Source organism: Schistocerca serialis, chromosome 2 (genome assembly GCF_023864345.2).
Source record: "Schistocerca serialis cubense isolate TAMUIC-IGC-003099 chromosome 2, iqSchSeri2.2, whole genome shotgun sequence".
Classification (NCBI taxonomy): Eukaryota; Metazoa; Arthropoda; class Insecta; order Orthoptera; family Acrididae; genus Schistocerca; species Schistocerca serialis.
The window spans coordinates 945,806,665-945,827,575 of NC_064639.1; the positions used below are offsets into that span (position 1 = coordinate 945,806,665).

General features: G+C 40.5%; 1 protein-coding gene across 1 annotated transcript in view; it reads left to right on the top strand.

The window, feature by feature from the left end:
• Window positions 1–20,911, top strand: part of LOC126456494 (ankyrin repeat and SAM domain-containing protein 4B) — a 271,923-nt gene that overhangs the window by 164,318 nt on the left and 86,694 nt on the right. The window lies entirely within an intron of this gene.

The window sequence follows — 20,911 nt, forward strand, 5'->3', positions numbered from 1 at the left end:
GGAACCGCGGTGTTGGCCGTCGAATGGCGCTAGCTGCGCAGCATTTGTGCACCGCCGCCGTCAGTGTCAGCCAGTTTGCCGTGGCATACGGAGCTCCATCGCAGTCTTTAACACTGGTAGCATGCTGCGACAGCGTGGACGTGAACCGTATGTGCAGTTGACGGACTTTGAGCGAGGGCGTATAGTGGGCATGCGGGAGGCCGGGTGGACGTACCGCCGAATTGCTCAACACGTGGGGCGTGAGGTCTCCACAGTACATCGATGTTGTCGCCAGTGGTCGGCGGAAGGTGCACGTGCCCGTCGACCTGGGACCGGACCGCAGCGACGCACGGATGCACGCCAAGATCGTAGGATCCTACGCAGTGCCGTAGGGGACCGCACCGCCACTTCCCAGCAAATTAGGGACACTGTTGCCCCTGGGGTATCGGCGAGGACCATTCGCAACCGTCTCCATGAAGCTGGGCTACGGTCCCGCACACCGTTAGGCCGTCTTCCGCTCACGCCCCAACATCGTGCAGCCCGCCTCCAATGGTGTCGCGACAGGCGTGAATGGAGGGACGAATGGAGACGTGTCGTCTCCAGCGATGAGAGTCGCTTCTGCCTTGGTGCCAATGATGGTCTTATGCGTGTTTGGCGCCGTGCAGGTGAGCGCCACAATCAGGACTGCATACGACCGAGGCACACAGGGCCAACACCCGGCATCATGGTGTGGGAAGCGATCTCCTACACTGGCCGTACACCACTGGTGATCGTCGAGGGGACACTGAATAGTGCATGGTACATCCAAACCGTCATCGAACCCATCGTTCTACCATTCCTAGACCGGCAAGGGAACTTGCTGTTCCAACAGGACAATGCACGTCCGCATGTATCCCGTGCCACCCAACGTGCTCTAGAAGGTGTAAGTCAACTACCCTGGCCAGCAAGATCTCCGGATCTGTTCCCCATTGAGCATGTTTGGGACTGGATGAAGCGTCGTCTCACGCGGTCTGCACGTCCAGCACGAACGCTGGTCCAACTGAGGCGCCAGGTGGAAATGGCATGGCAAGCCGTTCCACAGGACTACATCCAGCATCTCTACGATCGTCTCCATGGGAGAATAGCAGCCTGCATTGCTGCGAAAGGTGGATATACACTGTACTAGTGCCGACATTGTGCATGCTCTGTTGCCTGTGTCTATGTGCCTGTGGTTCTGTCAGTGTGATCATGTGATGTATCTGACCCCAGGAATGTGTCAATAAAGTTTCCCCTTCCTGGGACAATGAATTCACGGTGTTCTTATTTCAATTTCCAGGAGTGTACTTACGATCTGTCACGATCCCACAACCTCCTGCAGTCTCCATGGTTTTCTTTCAAGCTAAGGATAACGTCCATCACATTTCACGTATAACTATATACTCATATCGAGACACAGATAGGGTTTCGACATGTTTAGTATGAATTTTCCTGCGTCATACGCCAATGAAATGAAGCCCGCTATCTTGAGCCTGCATTCCATTGACAATTAATCACATTGTTCCCGCTCTATAACTAATCTGGGAATTAGTCAGCTGCCACAGCTATCTAATCTGGTTCGGTTTCCAACACAGAAACATTTGCTGCTACCATTCGGAATTTCTATTTATCCCCGTTAGGTGACAGAAATGCTAATTTGAAGCAAAAAAAATTCAACTGAACATATGGTTTCCGAGAAAGACGTTAGTAAATCCACAAAAATTTCATTAAATGGTTTTATCTTATTATATACAGGGGATGGGTAAAATAATTTGAACACCTGTACTTACTTGGGAATGGTTTATTAACAAGGGGTTGGTCCCTCATTTGCCCGTAATAGCTGCGATTCTTTTTGGAATACTGGCACATAATGATTGTATAGTCTCCAGCGGAATGTCATGCCACTCTTCGATCAGAATCTCTTCTAACTCCTGTAGTGATGAGGGAGGCGGAAATCTGCTCTGGAGTCTGCGCTTCAATTCCGCCCACAATGGTTCGATAATGTTCAAATCGGGGGGCTGTGCTGGTCAGGCAAGGCGCCACAGTTCAGTTTCATGCTTCTCATACCACGATTGTACTGTCCTGGCTGTGTGAATGGGTACATTGTCGTCCGGAAATATGGCATCATTGTTGGGAAACAACGTTTGAACCATGGCGTGCATCTGATCACCTAAAATGTTCACATAATCATTGGCTGTAACATGGCCTTTGAGAGTAATGATGGGACCAGCAGGATACCATGATATGGCTACCCACAGTATCACACTTCCACCTCCATGCTTAACCATTGTAATCAGACAGTCAGGATTGTAGGCTTCTTATGGCGTTCTCTAGACGTAAACCCGGGCCGATGTTGGAAATAACGAAAATGTTGACTCGTCGGACGATATGACGTGTTTCCACTGATCTTTGCGTTGGTTGTCATCACTAATGGTTTCGGTATAGCAGCTTGTCCATGAGTATACGCTTTATGGAGTTCTCAGCGGTCAGTGTCGATAGATACGGGTCTAGAAGATGGTTATTGAGTTCTGTAGCCACTTCAGCCGCCGTTGTTCGGTGTTATTTTGAAACAATCTGTGTTAGCGTACGACGATCTCTGTCACTTGGTTTTTATCTGCGCCGCCTGTTACGTTTACACGATGATGTCTTTCCATGTTTTGTGTAGGCTGTCATGACTGTTGAAAGAGTTCTTCTTGAAACATTCAGTACGTTTTACGGTATACTGATAATTTTTGCTTTTTGCACCGTCTGCCTACAACTGAATGAAACACGATTTTCATGCCATACGCGTTTCGGCTTTATTCTCTGCAAGGCATCTTCAGTGGCCTGGAATATGCACAGATTTTTGCTATTTACTTTACATTTTGGGGCAAGAAGAGGAGCGGCACCAAAAATGGAACAGAAGCATATCCAAAATCGTCCACACAACCTGTAAGTAGAATTTAAAATATTACTACATCATAGCACAAACCAACAACCAGAGCTGTTTATAATCTACAGGTACATTATCCCAAAATGTAAACTAAATAGTAGAAATATGTACAGTACATATTCCAGGTCACTGCAGAGAATAAAGGCGAAACGCGTAAGGCACGGAAATTGTGTTTCATTCAGTTTTAGCCAGATGGTCCAAAAAGTAAAACTCATCAATACCGCAGTATTACACGCAACTGTGGAAGACAGGACTACAAAAGTTGAAGATTCAATAAGTTGACTGTCTTGGGTTCTGATGCTCCAGCTAATCAGGCCCCCACAATCTGCCCTCTTTGGATCTCTGTTAGGTCTTTCGTTGCACGTCGACCTCGGCCACTGAATGCGTGTACGAAGTGTGCACTACTCGTAAACAACCTGCACTGATATCTAGTCCGTACTAAACCGGCACAGTCCAGCGCGACACGTGCCTTACCTGCATTGTTGACCGTCAAAAACAACCATCCCGTTACTACCACTGTTCACGTTATTTTGCCTATACTCTGTATTGTTAGGTGTCGTTGTTATAAATTTATAAAGAATAATACTGTGCACCATCAGCTCTTATGAAAGTCTTTATTATTGTTATCAGTTTCGATGGGTACTAATCATCTACAGCTGCAAGAAACTTTTAAATTTCAGTATCTATGCAGACACATATGTGAGGTTCCATAGCCCTTTACATAGCGTCAAAAATACAAACAGTTTACATATTTCTAGAGGCTGACCGCTAGGGTCATCTGAAGAATCTTTAAATTTTGTATGTTGTATATGTTGTTCAGTTCGTCTTTCCGGCGCTATGTAGAGTGGAACGGAATGTGACGTATGGATGCAAATAATAACAATCGAAGCTGGTAGCAATAATAAAAGTTTTCATAACAGTTGATTGTGGTGGAATACGATTGTTGATAAAACCAAACAATAAAACATATCAGATAACAAACTGCAAAAATTGCAATTACGTTTCCAAAAACTCAGAATAAACTTCGAAGGGTTTCACTGTCATTTTCTATGCGTTATTATTTCGACAGGAAGAGATGTCGCATTGCTTGTCTTACTTACATCTACGATCCTTTGTAAGGACAACGTATCATCTTGCGTGTCCACCTTTCTTATGTACAAATCTCTCTTCTTCAAAAAACATATAAACATTTATGTAATCGCGTTAAGCTTTGAAAATGTAGGCTCAAATGAATCGTGTTCTATCTGGGAAATCATATCTGTAGAGGATTTGTCTATAAGAACTGTTTTGCTTCAGATCATCATTCCTCCCCCCCCCCCTCCCCCCCCCCCCCCCCCAATTCCCTCTCCACGAAATACTGACATTTCTTCCTGGAGCACATTCCATAACAAAGTAGAACATAAAAATTATCGCTTCATATCTGCAACTTTCTGGATACAGCAAATCACAGAGTGAGTTACGGAATATTGTTTAATTGAGATATTCAGATGCCCTCACTCTTCACTGCTGACAAGTCGGGATATCAGAAAATCTGTCAGAGATGACTTGGAGTTGATCGGCTGCCAAGTAGAACTCGAGAAACCAGATAACAGTTGAAATGTAAGGCAGACTGGATAACAGGATTATTGACAGCTGTTCAGCAGAAGGTACTCAGTGCGACCAAATCTCTATGTAGAACACAAAATTGGAATGCTATTGGGTTTAGTAACAATGTTCAGCAGATAACAGACGGCGCAACACATATATAATAATATTAGCTATTCATAAAATTAACGCAAGTAGTAGGGTAAGTATATAATTATGATGTCGACAAGAATTGCATCAGTTCACAGCTTTTCATAAGTAACTCTTGTAATACCGTTATTCTAGACATCAACAACTGCACTGTAAATTTCTTTCTCTATCTGGGTTCATGTTTTTGGTTTAGCCCATTTCGGAAAATATACAACCATAAACTGTATATTACGCTCCTTGTGGTGGCCAGTTTCACAGTTATATGCGAACGAAAGTGGAACACCAAAAATTAAAAAATATCACATGAAGTAAATTGCAAATTAAAATTATGAATTAAAATAAGATATATTACATATGAACAGATATACACAATGGAAAAAATCAAATTGCGATCCATTTAAACACTGTATAGAACTATTTTACAACAATGGTAAGGTAACATGTCTTATTAAACCAATGCATTATCAACAATTAAACAAGAATGTTTTATAAAATAAATTAGAATAAATGTTGGTCTTCTGTTTGAGGTATGTGTTACTTTCCGATGTAATGTAAAAAAACAATGCTCACATTGTATCTGAAGATACTGGCACTTACCCTATTTCTTTGGTGAACAGTATCTTCAAATTTTTTGGGATTAAGAAATAATTTTTCGTTTATGTACTTGATTCATAAATCAACAATTAATTATGACTTAAGTCTCCTAACACACTATTATCACAGCTATGGATATTGGAGCCCTTTATTTTCGGCTTGTAGTGATGAATTTTATTAGGTTCCACACTGAGTGTCAATTATGTAATGTTGAGTTTTATTGAGGTTAGGTTAAGTTTATTAGTGTATTAACTATAATTTAATTGCACTTTGGTATGGTTCTTTCACTTTATAACATATGAATGGGATGGGTGCACTAACTGCAGGAATGTAAACAGATACATAACAAACATTTATTTCACAAAATGTATTAGAAAGATGACTGTTAATTTCGATTACCCTGTAAGATCAGTATTATAAAACAATTAACATATATCAAACGCTAAGATTAAACTGATATAATACTAATATAGCCATCGCACTAATAAAAATCTTTCGGCGGCATCACCAGAGTTTTTAGTAGTGGTAATTTAGAGACAGACGGAGCAATGGCTGGCAGACTTTCATGGAAGTGCAGTAGTGCAAGTCATTTACCGGCAGCTGCATGAGACAGCATACTTTGTTTGTAGTGTGGCGTAGCCAGGCGTGCACTATTGGCATCAAAGTTAGTGCACCTAAGAACGCGGGTGATGGGACGATGCACAGTGGCAAGGTCCACTGTATCGCGTGATGTACCAGCCAAAAATTTCATTCATCTGCATCTGTCTAGAGCATGCACTTCAGGGTTCGTGTGCAACATTTAGCGTTGATTTTCGTGTCAGTTTAGGTACGTTGAAGGTACTTAGTCACTGTAGTGTTCATCATGGGTAGAATAAAGCAAACATGACAGGTATCACGTTAACAAGCGACACAGATAGGTTTCCGAGCATATAGATTTTTATCTTGGGAGAATCAGAAGCCAGTGTTGCCATTTACTGGAATAACCAGATATCACACTGGCCACGCTGCAAACTATTCTACATCTGTCTCTGCGCAGAACGCGTCGTCCGACTGCTTTCTTACTTCCAAACCTCTCATAGTGGCAAATTACCCCCACTGACTGTCATTTCACTTCGAAACAAAATCTTGAGCTACTTCCAAGCTGTGGTGTTGTTTGTGTCCTCAAAGCTTGCACCAATGTCTCTCCCGTGTCTGAGATGTTTCCTAGATTTTTCCTACACATGTGCAGAGGGTTCAGCGAATGTTTTGTCCAGTCCTTAAAAAGAAAGTGTTCGTATTTTTTCGATTAATATTAATTCCAACCACAGATTCATACAGATGGGGAAATTACAAATGTGACAGCTATCACAGGTCGAATGCATGAATATTTAATACCAGAAAAATTTATATGTAAATTTCGACTATAATAACAAATTTTCTCAGTATTCTTGATCCGTTCAATGCATTGCTTACAAGGGAACCTACCCATCGCACCCCCCTCAGATTTAGTTATAAGTTGGCACAGTGGATAGGCCTTGAAAAACGGAACACAGATCAATTGAGAAAACAGGAAGAAGTTGTGTGGAACTATGAAAAAAATAAGCAAAATATACAAACTGAGTAGTCCATGTGCAATATAGGCAACATCAAGGATAGTATGAGCGCAGGGGCGCCGTGGTCGCGTGGTTTCCGCGAGCAGCTGCGGAACGAGAAGTCCTTGGTTTAAGTCTTCCCTCAAGTGAAAATTTTAATTTTTTATTTTCAGACAATTATTATTGGCAGTTGACTTCTCTACTTTGGACGAGAGTGCATTAAATACGTGAGATGTATTCCGTGGGCAATATGAATCCAGCAAATATAACTCGCGACTTCAATAGTAAGGTAAATGAATATTTTCCGAACTGTAAGGAATCGGAAAGTTCCTTAAGGGATCGAACGATTGTCGAACATTTGTATGATTATTTCCTACATTTGTTGATAAAAAGTACGTGTGGTGATGATTGTCTGAAAATAAAAAATTACTCTATTCACTCGAGGGGAGACTTGAACCAAGGACCTCTCCTTCAGCAGCTGCTCACGGTAACCACGCGACCACGGCGCTCCCGAGCTCATACTATCCTTGATGTTGCCTATCTTGCGCACGGACTTCTCAGTTTGTATATTTTGCTTATTTTTTTCATAGTTCTACACAACTTCTTCCTGTTTTCTCGATTGTTCTGTGTTCAGTTTTTCAAGGCCTATCCACTGAGCCAACTAATATCTAAATCTGAGGGGGGTGCGATGGGGAGGTTCCCTTGTTAGATGCAGGTCCAACGAAGGTAAGGTCAAAGTAATTTTAATACCCACCAATCATATTGTTCAAGAAAGTCCCAAGACGAAGTAAGCCGTTGAGGAAAAGATGCATTTTGTTCAAATTCGCAGACATGCCCTCATGAACGGGGATGACTCAATGGCGCCGCTGCAGAATGGCCATCATAAAGCGGGTTTCCACGTGCTATTAAAGTGACGCCACAGGAACTGCCAAGACGGCTGACACGGCAGTGGTGCCGTGCGCTGCTGTTCCCACACGCTTCTGTCAAAATTCTTGCGGTGCTATTTTCTATATGGCGTCAACAGAGAGTTCTCGGACAGACACTGGTGTCGTCGTTCAGGTCACGGTATTAGAATTGAGCCAAGAATCCAATACGAAGAAGAGAAAACATAAATTTTGGATCCGGGAGTGTGTCATGCCCAGAAATAACACAGGGGGTCAAACACAGTTACAAGGGAAGTAACAGTTGTAAACGAAAATCCATTAGAGACCATTTTCGGACAATAAAAGCAGTCTTGGCCACTTGTTGAGCTGCGTATCGAGCTCTGTTAAAAAAATCCGCTACTGACATTGGAGATGCTGTAACAGCTTACGTGAAGCTACAAGTGACACTTCGATATTTGAAGTCTGGCCACCGTCTCTCAAATCTCCGATATCTATACCGCGTTCCCAAATGTACAATGGCGACTTTCTCGTGTGATCTGTTTGATCCTGAACCCTGAAGTCTCAGTAGCAAGCTAATATATTCAGTGCTGCACCCCACATTAGTTAAATAAGACGAAATATTAAAACTACTCTACACCGAACTTTGGAATTATGCTTTCTGCAAGGACACGAGAAAATACTGTGATATAATTGGTGATTGGATATTTATCTTCCTCTACCAAAAGCTACACTCGAGCTGAAATTACACTGCTACCAGAAACCTTGTTACTTCCTTTCTCAAATCTTCTGGATAAGTGTTTAAGAGCATTGAAATTGTCAGAATCTGAATATACTGACTGGAATTTCATTACAATTCACCATTTGAGGAATCACGTAAACTGCTGTTAAATTACAAATCACCTTTCTAATTACTGAATAATGCTTGCTTACTCACATACAGATTTTATCCATCTGTCAGATAACAGAAATCTCATATACTTTCACCACATAAATGCGCCATTTTGTGCTGATAATACCATGGGCAAAACATTTAGCCACCAGCAATCTAGAATGTAGAAAGGTGATATTACATCCCTGTTAAAAGCACACACCATATTGTCGCCGATCTGGCCACCTATCATTTACAGTAAAAACAGACACATCATGCTGTTAATTCTCACCAGATAAAATGAGGTCTTATGTCACATCATTTTGCTTTCATTATTGCTGTACGCTTATCATACTGCATAAAATAATCATTTGTTTTGCATTGACGGCCGAGCGGTTATAGGCGCTTCAGTCTGGAACCGCGCGACCGCTACGGTCGTAGGTTCGAATCCTGCCTCAGGCATGGATGTGTGTGATGTCCTTAAGTTACTTAGGTGTAAGTAGTTCTAAGTTCTAGGGGACTGATGACCTCAGATGTTAAGTCCCATAGTGCTCAGAGCCATTTTTTTTTTTTTTTTTTTTTTTTTGCATTGACATAGTGCAGTAATAAAATTATTTTCATCCAACTTTCACAATCTATATCACTTGTAAATTAAATGAAGCGCAGGAAATTTTTAAAACGTATATAAAAGAAAGTGACAAGTTTATTACTGTAATTTATTTTCTTTATGATTATACATTTGTTACTTACTTTCAAAAATAATCTTTTTGGATGCCAGATGAACACGAAGACGCACTATTCTTGGAAGATTTTAACGCTTTTTCATGTCACTGATGTAGGGATTGCAAATGCTTATTTTAGGTTTTGCAAAAAATAAATCACAATGGGGGATGTGTTCCCATACACGATCTTCAATTTCAAGCAATTCCCAAGCATTCTATATTTTTAGCATTTGTTTTCGTCTTTCCTAAACAAGGTCGCTCTTCGTATAGTTCATTAGACAGTATAGTTGTTGCCAACAACCACGTTTATTGACGGTTTTAAGTAGTAAGAAACACACACGGGAAAACTGTTGACAGGGAAACCAAAACGTTGCGATGGTGCTTCGGAATTCAGTTACGACTTGGCTGTCGAAAGAAGGTAATCAGTGGTGGGCGGGAAGGAAAGTGGCGTCACAAAGTTAAAGAGACTTTAATTTAACTTTTGTGACACGGCTAAGAGTCACTGGAGTGGTGCCACAGCAATTTGGGTCTTTCGAACCCAACTTCGGTAACGCCGGTCAAGTGTCGGCCAAGTTGCGTAACAAAAGTTACGCCTGTGGAAACCAGGCTTAAGAGCCAAGGAGTCTCCCCCTGCGGCGCAATACCGCCCAAAAAGTCGCAGGAGGGTTCAGCCCACCCTCTCAGGTAAAGTAGGCTGCAGGAGGAACACTTTTTGCTGGCCTCTCAGCCCCCACTGTCAAACAGTTTCTCATCGTTGCAGTCTGATTTTGAAACTGCTTCTAAGAACTCTCACGTGAGATGTCACCATCTTCGCTTAAAATGTATTGGTCTTCATTAGTTTGGAGACAGTTGTGTTTAGAGTCACATCGATAAGAATCCAGTCTTGCTACGAGAGGAGATGCACGCAGCTGTTAAGATCGCCAATATTACGCGCGCCTGCAGTCTGCTCTGTGAGCTGACTGCACACCACACTCTGGTATTGCGTGGATAACATATGCTGTACTTTGCCTTCGAATCTCGTTTCTCTTACTAGAATCCAGCAGAAATCTTGCTCCAACATGATAATCCACGCCCACACACAAGTCTGGAAACCCGGAAACACATCGCCAAATTGAGTTGGACAGCATTGCCTCATCCACCCTACAGTACAGACCTGGCACCCTTGGACTTCAATCTCTTTGGGCCACTTAAAGATTCTCTACAGGGAACACACTTTGAAGATGACGGGAGTGTCACTGATGCAGTGAAAACATGGCTACGCCTACAGAACAAGAGCTTTTACCAGCAGGGAATATATGCCCCTCCACAACGCTGCTGTACGGCCATAGAACGTGATGGAGACTACGTAGAAAAATAGGACATGAACAAGACATGTTGATGTATATTGTCACCAAATTCTGACTCTTAACAACAAACATATACTGAGAAAAATGTGGGGCATTACTTATTGAACGACCCTCGTATATGCTTGAAATTATTCCACTTTGGTGGCGATCTAGATTGGTATGAAAACAGAAGTAATAAATTTGAAAATGCTACTATCGCTTTAGTAGAGCATTTATTCAGATTACTGTTTTCGGTAAACTATGTTGTCGGCTTCGGATCTTATACACTACACTTCAAAGAATCTCTTTCACGATCCAAAGATGGCAACATAGTTTGTCGAAACCGATAATCTAAATAAATGCTCTGCTAAGGCGATCGTGGCGTTCTGAAGTTTATTTCTTCTATTTTCATATCAAATGTATCGCTAAAAGGGTCATCCTCTGCTGTTCTTTACCTCTGCTGTAGCTTCCAGTATTTTTTTCCCCATACTTTCATGCCTTGGAATCAGACCCGAGTTACTCGCCTGCTTCATATTGTATTCCACAGATCTGGTTTCATTCGCATACATCGCAGCACACTATCATTTGGTACATTCGATACAAGATGTCTTCGGCATTCGACAACAGCGTTTAGTTCCGAAGGCTGTTATTCTACTCCTCTCCGGTCATGACTGAGCCCAGGTCGCTCTCTTAAACAACAGCACGCTCTGTACAAGTGTCTTCAGTAGTTACCCCGTTGTAGCTAATGGTTCAAATGGCTCTGAGCACTATGGGACTTAACATCTGTGGTCATCAGTCCCCTAGAACTTAGAACTACTTAAACCTAACTAACCTAAGGACATCACACACATCCATGCCCGAGGCAGGATTCGAACCTGCGACCGTAGCGGTCACGCGGTTCCAAACTGAAGCGCCTAGAACCGCACGGCCACACGGACGGCCTGTAGCTAATCTACTAGTAAATGTTTCCTCTGGTTATTTAATTCTGCTTATTACAATGGCCCTCTTCCTCCTGCCGTCATATGTGTCTTGCTTCCTAACACGTAAATAAATTTGAAGGTTTCCCACTGAACACAACACCAGTTTCACTCACGGCTTAAGGCTTGGTTTTCGTTTTGACTTCGTTTGGCCTTATGCTGTGTTTACTTTTGCATTGTCTGCCTTATGACTCTCACGTCTTTCAGCTGATGCTCACATTCTGCTACTGCTGCTGTCTCATCTGCCAATCCCCAGTGCATTGTCTCTCTATGAATGTTCACCGCCGCTTTATCGTAGTATTCCTGATTTCATCTCTCCTGAATCGCAATCTCTGTGTGTCTACTCTTATTTCGTTGGTAGAGAACAGAATTCCGTCATCTCTCGAGTCGCGAAGTAATATTTACTGAGCTTTCAGATATAGGCCTAATGCACAATTTTTCACACACCATATTCAGAGGTTAATGCGTAGCTCCTTTGATACCTGGTGGTAATACTAAACGGGTGCTGTTTTCCATTTGGCGATTAACCAGTAAAGTGACGTTGGGGTTTTATCTGTCAACCAGTGCTTTAACAGAAACGATCTACGGCAGCGCAAAGACGCGATTCGCTGATATCATCAGGAATGTTAATGCAGTCCCTGACGTAACGGTACTCATATAAGTGAGCATTGGGAGGCAAACAAAAATAAATTTCACTTCTTTCATATATCTGTCTTACGACAGGTGTGACTGAACGCTGTCTCCATTCTTCTGACCTCTGCTGTTCTTTTAATCTGCTGGTAACTTTGGTCTTTTTTATCTCATACAGGAATCCAAGGCCTCTTCATCGCTCTCGCTCACTTCATTACAATCTTTCCTTCGACGACTCTTCAAAGCATACAATTTCTTCGCAATGTTTGTCACAGCCAACATGTTTCTATATTTTTTACATTTCTATAGTTTTCTTTCATGTGTTATGTTTTGAAGAATTTCTCCGCTCCTCATTGTATAAATCCATTTCTTCTTAAGTATTTTTCTCTCTAAACAAATTTTGAAACTTCCTAAGTATTTTTCTTTTGTTCTTTTCAGCTCCTCATCATTCATTGCTAAATAAAAATACATTTCCGATAGAACACTTTTTTTAGTGGGTTCTATTCGATTTCTTCAGCTGTCGGCAAACGTTTCATTTTACCATTTACCTTCTTTTTAATTGCAGATATTCTGTTTCTTCTTTCACAGCTTCCATATGCTGTCATCAAAATTATTATGTACCTAAATATTTTATTTGTTCCAAGAGTTTTCCTTCCAGTTATACTTTGATGAAACGTTCATGTTTGTTTCTTGTTATCATATTGTTTTTTTCTCACATTTATCTTCATTTCATAACACTTTACCCACTTTTACAGCTCTCTCCATCTTGAATAGTAGTTCCTCCTTCGATTTTGCTAATGCCAATTAATTATCTCGCATACTCAAATCGTTTTTATCCTTTATTCTCCTACTATTAAGGATTCTGCATTTTTAATGTTTTATATGTTAATTTAACATCATATGTAACCAAAAGTGTTGGTGGCAAACTAAAACTTCGCGTAGTAAAAAAAGGTGTGCGTTGGAAATATTAATAACACCAAACTTTCCAGTCATCAGATTTAAGTAGACAAGCAAAACAACATGTAATGCAATTAGGAATTTCAAAGGCTGCCATGCTGATGCCTATAATAACAAGTTTGTTGACCATTCGCAACTTTGGTTTCAAACGACTGCCCCCTGGGGAAACTACTTACACGGCGATGAGGAGTGTTTTGTTATTTTTACATTTAATTGTGTTGTTGTAGTCGAATTTTTAATGGTTTACGTGTGGTTTTTTATTTTGCGAATCATATCATCTCCTAGACAAGATGAATATATTCAAGTAATTTATAGAGGGACACCATTTACTAACATGCCATGCAATGGTTTTTTTTCACGTATCGTCGTACCAAGGATGTTCCTCTTGTAGCTTCAAGCTAGTACGAAATGTTGTTGTTGTCTTCAGTCCGAAGATTGGTTTGATGCCTCTCCAGGATAGTCTGTCCTGTGCGAGTCTCTTCATCTCTCACTAACCACTGCGACCAACACCTGGGTGAACCTGTTTACTGTATTCGACCTTTGGCCTCCATCTACAATCTTTCCCTTCACACTCCCTTTCATTACCATACTGGCAATTCCTTGATGCCTCAAGGTGTGCCCTGTCAACCGATCACCTATTTACGTCAGGCTGCGTCATAAATTTCTCTTCTCCCCAATTCAGTTTCCTACCTCCTGATTAGTATTTCGATCTACCTGTGTAATTCTCAGAATTCTTCGGTAGCAAGACATTTCAAAAGCCTCCCTTCTTATCCGGGGCATTTATCGTCAACGTTTCACTTCCGCGCAATATAAATTTGTACTCGATGTTGATAAATTTCTCTTCTTCCGAAATGCTTTTCTTGCTATTGCCAGTCTGCATTTCATTTCCTTTCTACTTTGGCCATCATCAATTATTTTGCTGCCCAAATCTCAAAACTCATCTACTACTTGTACTATCTCGTTTCCTAATCTAATTCCCTCAACATCACCTGACTTAAGTTTACTGCATTTCATTAAACTCGTTATACTTTTCTTGATATTCATCTTACAACCTCATTTCAAGACACTATATTCAAGACCTATATTCCAAGACCTTTGTCGTCCCTTACAGTACTGCAACGAAAGCGGCAAACCTGAAAGTTTTTATGTGTAGCAACAATAACACATCAACCATGTATATTATTCTTTTTAAATGGTAACCGAATTCGATGACACCATTCACCATCTTCAGACCCCTCTGGAACATAGGGTCATCACGCTTTGAATAGGCATCACCACCATATCTCTAATAGAAGGAGCAGAAACGATCTGCGTCTGCGTATGGTTGCAGCACATGTAGTTTATGTGCTTCTAAGTTTATGTCTTTCTGATAATAGCAGTGTCATCAGTGAGTCTTACTATTTATATCCCGTCAGACTGAATTTACTCCCATTCTTAAGCTTTTCTTTCATTTCCGTAATTGCTTATCCGATGTATGGATCGAACAGTAGGGTCGAAAGACTGCATCCCTTCTTTACACTATTTTTAATCCGAGCATTCCATCCTCCTTGCTCCCTTTTGGTCCTCGTACATATTTTTTGTTATCCTTCTTTCCCTATAGGTTGCACCTATTTTTCTGAGAGTTTCGTCCCTCTTGCACCACTTTACACTATGGAATATTTTTCCTCTGTCGACAAATCCTATGAGCGTGTCTTGGCTTTTCTTAAGTCTCGCTTCCATTATCTAGCACAACGTCAGCACCAGTATATGTCTGTTTTAAGCAAGCGAAGTGGTTGTAAACAGATAAACATTCGTGAGCAAATGAATTAGACAGTGACCTTGTAACGTGTAGCAACTCCCCTCGCGCTGATGACGACGGCGATGTGTAGGACATGAACTCTACGAGAAGCCGTTAAAGAGCTACCCTGATCCAATATCGTTCATCAGCAGGATACCATTCATGGAGATTTTTTTTTCAATAAATTTTTTCGGGTTTTGTGGTCACGCCATATGCGATAAAAATACTGAGTTTTCGACTGCTTTTGCAGGCAGCCTTCATTAAGGTGCTCAGTATCCTGTAGGCCATCCAGTCTTTATCCTTCCGTTATTCTGATACCCGTTTGTATATCGGTAACTGTGGCGGAGAAGTGAATTTTTTTAACTAAATAATTTTCTGGCTGCAAATTGCAGGTGAAGTGCTTAAAATGTTCATTCAGATGTAGCTTTGACAAAAATTGAATATTTCTGTAAGCTATGCAAAATGTAGCGTTACAAAAATGCTAGTATTGTTTTGTGATATTTTGCTGCAACAAAAAAGTTGTTTTATTTCATAGTTACAACACATCTACCTCTCTAACGGATAGTCATGCAAAAGACGACCGCTGGGCTCAGAAAATCTGACCAAGTAAAACGCCAAACTACTGAGGGAAAAGTGTATATTCGATTTTTTGGTAGACTCAAAAAAATTCACCAGCCTCCACTTCATATAAAACTTGAAATTATAAAACAAAACCCTACCAAAAGATGGTGACACTTTCAAGAATGTGGCAAGCAGGTTCCCTTGGTTAGTAGAGACCAGCTTGGAAGTAGGAGTTTTTGTCGGCACCGACATTTGGAAACTAATGAAAGACCAAACATTTGAGGACAGAATGATGGGCACTGAAAGAGCAGATTGATGTCCATTACAGAAGTTGTCAAAAAGTATCTGGTCAGCTACGAAGATCCTAATTACAAGAATGTAGTAAGAAACATGCTGGATAACTCCAAGGTATTGGTTGCCTTAAAGAGCTTGAAGCTGAACTTCCTGGATTTCAGCGTCAGCAGTTTTCCAGAAAATCTAGGTGCTGTGAGTGAGGAACAGGGAGAAAGGTTCTCTCAAGAGATTAAAGAAATGGAACGGATGGACCACGGCCGATGGGACGTCAGCGTGATGGCTGTCTGTTGCTGGATGCTGTGCAAGTAGTGTCCTCAGATAATTCACAATAGAAATAGTTCGAAACGGAATTTTCACTGGGAAAAAAGACTACTGAAGAATATAACACTTCATAATAATCTCGGTCGTGCCTTGTTTCAACAAGTCTTTTTTGGCAAGGTCTTTTTTATTTGTGCTTCGAATGAATTTTCTGAGTATTCCTCATTACTACGTGAAAAAACGTTACGTGACAGAAAGAAATCCTTTGCATTTCTGTCAACCGATCCCTTCTTTTAATCAAGTTGTGCCACAAATTTCTTGTCTCCCTTGTACTATTCAGTGACTTTTCATTATTTACACGATTTACCCATTTAATCTTCAGCACTCTTCTGTAGAATCACTATTTTCTTCTTGTCTAGGCTGTTTATCGTCCATGTTTCACTTCCATCCATGGCTTCACTCCAAACAAATGCCTTCAATAAAGACTTCCTAACAAATATATATTCGATGTTAACAAATTTCTCTTTTTTTGAAACGTTTTTCGTACCGTTGCCAGTCTACATTTTATATCTTCTCTTCTTGGCCATCATCAATTACTTTACTGTCAGAACAGCAAAACTCTCATCTTATACCGTCCTTTAAAGACGCTATCCAACCCGTTCAACTGCTCTTCCAAGTCCTTTGTCGTGTGTCAAAGAATTACAGTGTCATCGGCAAACCTCAAAATTTTTGTTTCTTCTCCCTGAAATTTAATTCCTATGCCACATTTTTCTTTCGTTTCCTTTACTGCTTGCTCATTGTACAGATTGAACTGATAGTCTACAACCCTGTCTCATTCCCTTCTCAAGCACTGCTTCCTTTTCATGGCCTACGAGTCTTATAATTGCCATCTGGTTTCTGTACAAGTTGTAAATACCCTTCCAATCCCTGTATTTGCCCTACAACCTTCCGAATTTCAAAGAGAGTATTCCAGTCAACGTTTTCAAAACCTTCCTATGATACCTTGAAATATGCTATAAAAAGGGGGATAAGTCAGATGCCAACAATTCCAACAACTACCACTCAGCCTCATTTCTGACAGCTTTGTCCAACATTCTTGAAAAAAGTAATGTATTGAAAAGTAGCTTCACATATTTGCAAAAATAAAGTTCGAAGAAAATGCCAGTTTGGTTTTCAGAAAGTCTTTTCAACAGAAAATGCTATATATGCTTTTACTGATCAAATATTAAACGCTCTGAATAACTGAACATACCAATTTGGATTTTCTGTGATCTCTCAAAGGCTTTTGCCTGTGTAAACCATGTAATTCTTCTGCATAAGCTTAAGTATTGTATGAATGGGACAGTGCAAAAATAACTTAATTCATATTTAACTGGAAGAATACAGAAGGTTGAAAAAAAAACGTTAAAATAACGCGCAAAAATCAGCAGTTCTTCAAACTGCGAAGGTATCAAGAATGGCGTCCCACAAGGTTCAGTCTTGAGTCCCTTACTGTTCCTAATATATATTAATGACTTGTCATTCTGTATTCACGATGATGCGAAGCTAGTTATTTTTGCTGATGATACAAGTATAGTAATCACACTCAACAAACAAGAATTAGTTGAGTAAATAGTAATGAATTCTTTTGAGAAAATTATCAAGTTGTTCTCTGCAAACTGACTCTCATTAAATTTTTATAAAACACATTATATACAGTTATGTGCTGTAAATGGTATAGCAGCATTGATAAATACTGAGTTTGAACGGAAGCCTGTAACTAAGACAGAATATTCCAAATTTTTGTGAATGTGCATTGGTGAGAGATTGAACTGGAAAAAAACACATTGATGATCTGCTGCAACGTATGAGTTCAATTGCTTAGGCTATAGGGTTATTGCAGACTTTGGCGATAAACATATAAGTAAATTAGTTTACTATAACTATTTTCGTTCACTGCTTTCGTATGACATCATATTGTTGGGTAATTCATCATTAACGAAAAAAGTATTCATTGCACGAAAACTTGTAATCAGAATAGTAGCTGGAGCCCAGCAAAGATCACCTTGCAGACATTTATTTAAGAAACTAGGGATATTCACAGTAGCTTCGCAATACATATACTCACTTATGAAATTTGTTATTAATAACTCATCTCAATTCAAAAGAAATGGCAATGTGCTTATCTACAACACTAGGAGAAAGACTGATCTTCGCTAATTTAACTTTGGTACAGAAAGTGGTGAATTATGTTGTGACAAAAATTTTTGGTCACTTACCAAATAGCATCAAAAGTATGACAGATATCTAACCAACATTTAAAAACAAAGTAAAAGAATTTCCGAATGAGAACTATTTCTACTCAACAGATGAATTTTTAGATATAAATTAGTGAACATAAAACTAAAAAAAAGGAAAAAACTTGAATTGTGGCATGTAGAGAAACCTTTTGTTAAACTGACACATTCCACATCGTTATGAAGTGTCATATTCATGATCTATGGAATAAGCATTAATCTGATCTAGTCGCATCTAAGTCTGTAAATGCTATAAATGTAGGTCTCCCTTTGCTTAACCTATCTTCTAAGAGAAGTCGTAGGATCAGTGATGGCTCGCATGTTCCTACATTTCGCTGGCATCAAAACTGATCTTCCACGAGGTCGCCTTCTACGAGTTTTTCATTCTTCTGTAAAAAATTCGTGTTAATATTTTGCAACCATGACTTATTAAACAGATAGTTCGGTAATATTCACACCTGCCAGCACATGTTTTCCTTGGAATTGCATTCTCCTTGAAGTCTGAGTGAGGGTATTTCGCCTGTCTCATACAGCTTGCTCACGAGATGGAACAATTTTATCGTGGCTGGCTCTCACAAGGCTATCAGTAGTTCTAACAGAATGTCGTCTACTCCTGTGGCCTTGATTCGACTTCGGTCTTTCAGCGCTCTGTCAAACTCTTCTCGCAGTGTTATATCTCCCATCTCATCCTCATCTACTTCGTCTTCCCATTCTATAACATTGCCTACCAGTTCATCTCCCTTGTACAGACCCTGTGTATACTCCTTCACCTTCCAGCTTTTCCTTCTTTGTTTAGGACTGGTTTTACATCTGCGCTCTTGATATTCATAGAGTTTCTTCTCTTTTCTCTGAAGGTCTCTTTAATTTTTCTGTAGGCGGTCGCTATCTTCCCCCTGGCGAAATGTGATTCTAAATCCTTACATTTTTCCTCTAGTCATTTCTTCTTAGCCGTTTTGCACTTCGTGCCAATTTCATTTTTTAGACGTTTGAATTCCATTTCGCTTGCTTCACATGCTGCATTTTGTACATATTCTCCTTTCATTAGTTAAATGCAATGTTTTGTGTGACATCCAAGGATTTGTGTTTGGATTTGCGTTTTTTACTTATTTGATCCTCTGCTGATTACACTATTTCATCTTTCAGAACTACCCATTCCTCTCCTACTGTATCCCTTTCCCCTGTTCTAGTCAATCGATGCCTAATGCTGCCCCCAAAACTCACCTAAAAAGACTAAAAAGGTTTTTCAATGAGTAAATTTGTAGACCTGTGTGATTATGACATAGCACGCTATGGAGATCCTCGGTTCCCACGTCAGCATTTCTAGCCGCGACCCTGGCGTGGCTGCATGGCTGAGCGCTGTTTGCTTGGGAGCCGTGCTGTGAGAAGGGGGGGATGCAGTTTGCTGACTGTGCCGCGCTCTGCCGGTGTTTGTTTACTAACGCCGTGCAAGCGTAGGCTTTCGCTGGCACAACAAGTGTTAAGGCGACGCGATTTATGGATGCGACCTGACGCACGGACAGGCTAACAACAAAGCAGGCAGTGGCGTTTATTTACTTCTTGGTCCTTCTCTGCGTGAAACTGAGAAAAAATCGTGATGTCACGTCAGAATACGATGCACAAAATTTATTTAATTATTTCGTCTAGCATAAGTATGGTCTTCAGGCCGCTCCTCCATATTTAAGCTGGTCAAATCCATTTAAATGATATTGATATGTGGTAAGCTATTTCTGTATTACTTTTGACTGTTTTTACATCTTTGTTCCTACACGCTATTCTGTTCTGTTCCGGTTTGTTCATATTGATTGTGCTTGTGCTAACATGTCGTAAAGTGTACCAATGTGAAATGTTATAATAAATCACCGAAAGTGTACATCTTTATCATGTTCTCAATATCCACGGCACTTCAACAGGTTATGGGCTGAGGTATCTAGATAACCGATGGTTAACAGAATAAGGGATCGCTGATTAAAAACCCATGTCTCGTGATTCAAAGTCCAGTGTGTGCTTCTTTTCACAAAGAAGAATTGTTCGAGTCGACGAATTAGCTAATTAATGTAACGAAGCTGAAAGGACGTGAGAACTACGGAGATTGGGCGTTCGCTATCGAAAATGTGCTTATTCACGAAGGAATAGCGAAATGCGTCTCAGAAGTAATTTCATCGAAAAATTCGAAGGCCAAAGCGAAGATAATTCTTACGATTGATCCATTTTTATATGTGCACGTAAGAGAAGCAAAAACAAGAGTGGACTTGTGGAAGAAATTGAGCCGGCCGGAGTGGCCGCGCGGTTCTAGGCGCTTCAGTCTGGAACCGAGCGACGGCTACGGTCGCAGGTTCGAATCCTGCCTCGGGCATGGATGTGTGTGATGTCCTTAGATTAGTTAGGTTTAATTAGTTCTACGTTCTAGGCGACTGATGACCCCAGAAGTTAAGTCGCATAGTACTCAGAGCCATTTGAACCATTTTTGAAGAAATTGAAATCAATGTTTGTCGACTCTGGTTTTGCGAGAAGAATAAATTTATTGAGAACACTAATGTCAACACATCTAGAAAAATGT